The sequence below is a fragment of the Solanum dulcamara genome, chromosome 2, assembly GCF_947179165.1.
Source record: "Solanum dulcamara chromosome 2, daSolDulc1.2, whole genome shotgun sequence".
Classification (NCBI taxonomy): Eukaryota; Viridiplantae; Streptophyta; class Magnoliopsida; order Solanales; family Solanaceae; genus Solanum; species Solanum dulcamara.
This window is the reverse complement of record NC_077238.1, coordinates 34,796,162-34,803,635: the sequence shown is the minus strand read 5'-3', so window position 1 is coordinate 34,803,635 and position 7,474 is coordinate 34,796,162. Positions and strand designations below refer to the sequence as shown.

Here is a 7,474-nt window from a genome sequence, read left to right as displayed (position 1 = left end):
CGGGGCTACTCCTTTAAAGGAACAAATAGGTAGGGATATTTAGTCTTCATGTCCTACTCAGCTTCCCACGTCAGCTCCTCAACATTACAACCCCGCCAACACTTTTATAGAAGCTATATCCTTATTTCACAACCTTCTTATCTGGAGATCTACTATGGAAATAGGGACTTATTCATAAGATAAATCATACTTCATTATATCATTATTGAAAATAGCTTCATGCATGGACATACATAATTCAACTTAAAATCATGCAATCCATGTAGATACATACTTATAATGATCATTAGTAACAATTAAAAATGTAATCGAAATAACCCAACATAATTCATCAAAATTAGAGTGTAAAGATAATGAAATTTCATGAGATTTTTGAGGAAAACCTTGGGACTTCATGGGTGAAAGGAACCCATGGATCAATCCTCACATACCTTGGTAAAATCAACCTTGAATTGAAGAGGAAACCTTGATGAACTTGAAATCCTAACTTGAATTTGTAGAAGCTTAAGAGAGAATTTAGAGTCTTTCCTTAGGGAAATTTTGAAGAATGAATTGAATAGGAGGAGAATTTGAAGAATTAGATATATATAGACTTTGAACTTGGCCATAAAAGTGTCTAGGTTCATTGTCATTACCCAAACTAGGGTCAAGCCATGAAATGACTATCAGGATGCGAGGAACCCCAACCAAGCCATCTTAGCATACATTGCATTCATAAGATAAAAAAATACAATAAAGATAAGCAGATGTAAAAGCTCAAGAGAATAGGTCTAAGGGAATCTTAATAGATGTACAACTGGACTACATCACATCGCATCTAAACATGCCTCTAGTTTAGTCCTTGATGGGGGCTTAGGACAAGCTCCTAGCTTACACGAAATAATAGAAGTAAATCTCTGAAGCAATATGAAAAGAAAGTCATATCCTCAATGATATGAGGACTCACCAACATCTTAGAGAAAACTATTATACCCCGCACCTTGGTCAATTCGAGCATATTTGTTTTCTAAAAAGAGTGCCATGTGATCCATGTTATCTATGAAGTTCTATGTGAGTAGTGATGATTGAAAATAGATTTGGAAGGATGTGAAAGGAGTTGGAGGAAAAGTAAAAAGTCATGGAACCCGACTTACTCGCGTAAGCTACCAACTTGGACGTTTTACAAAATTAAGCTACTTGATTATATGTTGATCTTAAGTAGCAAAGATTATATAGATTCTTAAAGTGAGATGAGATTATGAACCGACGAAAAGGAGTAAAAAACTAAATTCCAAACTTACAAAAAGAAGCAAATAGTTGAAAAGTAGGTGATGCACCTACTTGGGGTAAGTAGGTGACACACCTACTCAAGGTGGGCCCATACTGCCACATGGCAGCATATGAGTGGCCACATTAAGGTAAGACTCTGACTTTTATTTCGTGAATTAATTACCTAGGGTATACCAATGAAATGAAGGTATTATTAATGTAAATTTATGGTTTGGAGCAGCACCAAAGGAATACAAATAGTCCGCTAAAATTTCAGCACGTCAAGGAACTTCCTAGGCTAGTTTTGACAAGTTTTGGACAAGGTAAGGTCTTCCCTTTCAATGTGGAGTTAATAATGTTTTTACGGAGTATATTAAATTTATTAAATGTGGATGGAAGTATAAAAAATTCATAAGTATGCTTGGTGTTAGAAACAAATGAAATTAAAGTCGTTCTAGTCGAGTTAAAGTTGTTAAGATTGTATAGTGTTGTTGCGATGGTGGTGCTGCGGTTGGAGATGGTTTTATTATGTGTTTCAGGGATGAAACACATTCCAAAAGGGGTGTGGTATCTGCTGGTTTCAGCCACATAGCCCTTCGGTTCGTGTGGTTAAAGGTTTTATGGAATAGAGATTAAAAACCATTTTTTGGAGTCGTAGTTTTGAGCGGGCTGTTTGGGACTTGTTTTGAATAATTTTGAATTAGTTTTCTTATATATGGTTGCTGCGTGTGGTTGTGAATATGTCTGCTAAGGTTAGAGATTAAAATTGGAAGTTTGGATAGGGCAAGTTATAGGGGAGATGCTGTCCAATTTCTGCTAACTTCGGAACTAGTAATAAACTAGTCGGGAGAAATGGATAAATAAATGAGTCCTATGGATACTTGAATATGAATTTGGGATCCGGAAAGTTGAGGGTCATTAATCGTAGTGTTACTCTGTTGTTAAATAGGTTGAAGGAGTACAAGGCAAGTTGGGTTACAAGTGAACTACTACAGGTATGTGAAGCTATCCTTCTTTTATTTTGGCATGTCTTAGCTATAAGTGGAATGTAATATGTGCTTTGAGGATAATTCCATTCATAAAACTTCAAAAATGATTCATGCCTCTCACCTATTTCTTGATGTTAGAACTCCTACAATAAGTGAGATATTGCCTCTCAAGTCTTCTGTATGAAGAAAAGTAGTAAGTATGTAAGGCTTATCTCTCCCTTGGTTTGGCATGTTTCAAATGTATGTAAAGCCCATCCCTTATCTTTTTTGGCATGTCTTAGATATATGTTACGAATGATGTATATATGAAGTTTGGGGTAACTCTATTCATAAGCTTCGAGCACGACTCATGACTCTCATCCACGTCTGAATGTTAAAACTCTAAAGGCGGTAGAGCAACTACTCTTGAGTCTTTTATGTGTTGAATAGTAAGTGGAGATATAAGCGCTTATTGCTAAGTACCCTACAATAACAAATGTCCTCGGTTCCATAAGTTGTTGGGCACTTTCTTGATACATGCTTCTGGTTCACTTATAGCTGTTAAGACTCTTAAAGGAGTTAAGCTCCTATTCCTCAAGTCTTCTATACGATTGAATAGTGATTGGTACAAAAAAGCTCCTCTGTTTGAAAGGCTCTGAGATAGCCAATACTCGAATTTTTATAAGCTGGTTCATACTATAGTAACGTATGACTATAAAGTGGAGGCTCCAGTTGACATAGTCCCTAATGGTATTTAGAGGGTACTGGAGATGATTCCTACCCTAGTTTCAAAGTGATGGTTCATTTGACCATTTCATTGATCCTTAAATGATGAATTTGTTTGCATATGGTTATTTACTACTTCGCTCGCGCACGCTGCTTATACATTATTCACCGCATTCCATGAAGGGCCGGGCATGATAAATGATAAAATGATTATTTACCGCATCCCATGAAGGACCGGGCATGATAAATAATGAAATGCTAATTCACCGCATCCCATGAAGGGCCGGGCATGATAAATGATGAAATGCCGATTCACTGCGTCCCATGAAGGGCCGGGCATGTGTCACGACCCAACTCCGTAGGCCATGACTGGTGCCCTATTTGGGCACCCATATGTACCCTTAGCCCCACTGAGTATGATAGCAGAACAAACAAATTAGGAAATCAAAAGAGATCGCCAGAGAGCGCACGAATATAGATGTAGCACACGAAGGCTGTTAAGGCCATCACTGAACACAGGCCCAAAACATATATACAAAACCCACAACACAAGTCTACAGACCTCTACAGAATGATAGCATAATCATATGACGGGATAGGGCCCCCATCGTACCCTTAACCAATATGTATAAATGTACAACAAAAAAAAGTTAGTACCAAAATAAGGCTCCGAATAAATGAGCACTACCAACCAACAGGATGGATGTCCTAGGCGAGCGGATCGGCAAAGTGGGCGTCTGTACCTGCAGGCATATAACGCAGCCCCCCCGAAGAAACGCGGTTAGTATGATATATGTACTGAATATATAAAACATGGAGTGTAATAAATAAAGCCATTACCAGAACAGAAGGTGCAAAAATGAGCAAAATATCCAGAATATCAAAATGTTTTTCATAATCATAGATAATGTATACGGAAAAACATATGCCATATCCGGCCCCATTATGGGACTCGGTGAACAAATACAAAATGTGGTCGCCGCCCATAACTGGCGCCACAGCACATCATAACTCCAGAGTAGAGAATATGTCCGTAACAGATTATATCATATCAGATCATATCATATCATAGATGTACATGGCACATCATAACTCCACAAATCAAACCCATGTACAGGTCGTACCTGCCCTCTCACGTCGGGGCAGGGCGAACAATGAAGAAAAGTATGCACGATAACAAAACCTGGCCCGAGCTCGGTGAAAGAAGCATTGAGGCATCCACAAGTGGAGTAGTGAGAAACCAAATGCAATTTAAATCATATTTGAGACTCGATGGAATAATTGAAATAAGCTATCATTCAAAATCTAGACAAGGATCATATCAAGTACCTTTTGAAAGTTACTATGGGTTATATCAAAATAGAACTTTTGAGAATCATATACACATATCAAGGCATAACAAAATATCTTTTGGAAGTCGAGAAGTTGGCCATTCTAGCGGCTTTACAAACATGAACTTCTTTAAAGTCATATGAAAGTTATATACTTGTTTCTTAAAATCCATGATAAATAGGAATATTAGCTTTATATACTTATGTCAAAGAAATGCTAAAAGAAAGTATAAGCCTTACATACGTATGCCAAAACATGCCAAAAGAAAGAAACGTTAGCTTTACATATCTGTTACGGGTTACTTTTTATCCCATTCATCTCGTCGTCCTTTAAACCTAAGTAACATAAAAGAAATACGAGTATTAACAATCCTTGGCTTTCCAGCAACTTAGGCTACACACGAGTATTTGTAGAACTCACCCCCCCACGCTCGTCTTCTTGACTAGTTCCCCAACTAGTTAAAGAGTTAACAAAAATCGGGCAGCATTTTCCCTATAATGTGCCCTATCCAAATTTCTAATTAGGTCCCTAAGACCTACAGCCAACCAAAAACAACAACCTGCAGCAATTCACACCAATAATATACAACATAAACTCCAAACGACTTATTCAAAAATACGGTAGCACAATAGGGCGTCTAGCCTTTATTTTGTAACGCCTTTCATTATACGCAACGAAGGGTTGTGTGGATTCAACCAACAGCACCCTAACCCACATTAGAACATATTTAGGCCCTTCAACAACACATCACACCCCTGCAGCAGCACCTCACACGAACAACACTATCCTTCGACGACAATTTAACTATGGCAATTTCAATTTAGTTTATTTTGATCGTCCAGCATTTCTATGACATTCTTAAACTTCCAGCAGCATACAAGGGGTGTAATACACCATATAACAACACCATAAACTTCAATTTAAAAGGAAAGGCCTTACCTTATGTTAAACTGGTCAAACTCGCCAAAACTTATCAAAATGCGAAATCTGGGCAGCCCACTGTCTTATATTGTCGCTTAATTTCGGAGGGGTAATTGAGGGAAACAATATTTGTGGCCTCAATGAAAGTTATAGACATGTGTATCAAGGTCGCAAACAATTTTGAATTACCCCTACAGTAATTTTGTACGAAAATATATGCCCAAAATACTCACAGCTGTCCGTGTAGGATTTTCAAAACAAAATCTGGGCAGTACCTCCTCTACACTTCATCACCCTTTTTCGCGAAGCTAAAAGCAAAAATGGATTTTTGAGGATAAATGAAAGTTTTAGACCTATGAAATATCTTTCCAAAACATCTTGAATTACTCGAAACAAAGCTTTACACAAAGAGTTATACTAGTATTACTAACATCAGTCCTATTCAAAAATGGGTTTATTGACAAAAACGAGAAGCTCCTCGAAACCCCAACTATAAATTTTATGTTGTAAACCCCGCTATATCAACGTAGGATACCTTAAATAATTAATTCACGGATCAAAAACGGAGGTCTTACCTTATTCTTGTGGCTGCCGTGACTCTCTCTTCTCTCCCTCAAGGTTTCTCCAATTTTCCTCAAGTGTAGATGCTGAAACATGAATTCCTTAGTCATAATTTCAGTATATATATCCAACTTTTGGAGGTGACATGTGGCAGCCCCTAGGGGTGACACGTGGCATCCCCCTAGGGTGCTACCTCATCCATGCATCCAACCCAAATCCGCCATGTGGCAGCGTGGGACCCACCTAAGTGTGTCACCTGCTTGCTTGTCACCTGCTTGCTTAGCTGTCATAAGTTCGAAAACTAGTTTTTTTGCTCCCTTTCGTAGGCTCATCATCTCGTCTTATTTTAAGTTCGACGTGTACTCAAGTAGCTTAGTTATGTAAGACGTCCAAGTCGCTAGCTTACGCGAGTCAATCGAGTCGTATGACTCATTTCTCGACCTCCAACTCCTTTCGAATTCTTAAACCCTATTTCCAATCTTCTCTATTATGAAACATCTCATTCTTCTTTCTTTAGGATTATTTGATAGCGTTATAGATTATCCGACTCATATGACAACTCCAAAAAAAACTTAAGAGCTTTCCCAGAAACTTAAGAAGCTTAAGATGCGTTCCAAGGTTCCAAAGTACAGGGTATAACATCCTTCCCCCATTTAGAACATTCATCCTCAAATGTGAACCAAAACCTTCCTCTGGATCTTATACCGACTATATGGAGAGTTCCTCTATCCCATTGCCGTAACATATACTTTCGTCGAGCAATTAATATCATAGTTATAAAGGTTAGGATTACTTGTAGACGTAGGAAATAGGTACGGACACTTGTGTTCCATTTCCTCTTTGGCTTCCCAGAGGGTCACCCATCCTAGTATACTCTCGTCCAAGCACGCTTAACTTCAGAGTTCTGATGGGATCTGGTGCGTTAGTGTGGGTATGATTGCATCCATCCCTTATAGGGTCTCATTTGAAGTTTAAGCGTTCCCATTTACATATGATAGCGTAAGTTGATTTTCTCCTATACTTGTACTTCTCCTCTTGTCCACTTCCACCCTTTAGGGTGTATCCATGTCATTCTCTGTTTATCTTTACCTATTCACACGTGAATGATTCTCTTCCAGCATATTTAACGTGCTGCACCATGTCTACACCTTCTGTTAGATCATCCATACGTTAGGTTGCCCCTATAAGAAACCCTAGCACAACCATAGGGGGCTTAGTATTTTCAATTGATAGTACATAATCTAGTCCAAGTACTAGCACTCGAGTCATGCAACTTAATGTAGGAATCTAGTCGAAACCATATTTCCTTCGTCCTAATTTTATCAATCATCAACAAAAGAATATACTATAAAGTAAAGCCCGAATCTATCAGTATGTATACAATTTGGGAAAAGGTCAACAATGCACCTGTGATCACATTTGGCGATGCCTCCTGATCCTGCCGGGCGGCCAAAGCATAAGTGTGGTTCGAAGGACCGCTTGAACTAGAGACTCCGCCAAGCCCTCTACCGCGGCCTGCTGGTATAGGCGCACCCTGCCTCGTAGGGTGCATAGATACCAAAGAAAATGATGACCCAGCAGCTGATCCGATAGGCCAAGCTGCGCCGCCCAAGGTACCCTTATATGTGCAATCTCTCATCGCATGGCCTTGACAGTTACAAGAAAAATAAGCTCCTGTAGCACGTAGCACTCTCCCAGGTAGTACCATCCGCAATAAG

At 38.9% G+C, this 7,474-nt stretch overlaps 1 pseudogene; it reads right to left on the bottom strand.

Moving 5' to 3' along the window:
* Window positions 1–6,580: 6,580 nt before the first annotated feature.
* LOC129881253 (5S ribosomal RNA) lies at window positions 6,581–6,701 on the bottom strand (annotated as a pseudogene).
* Between the last annotated feature and the right edge of the window lie 773 nt (window positions 6,702–7,474).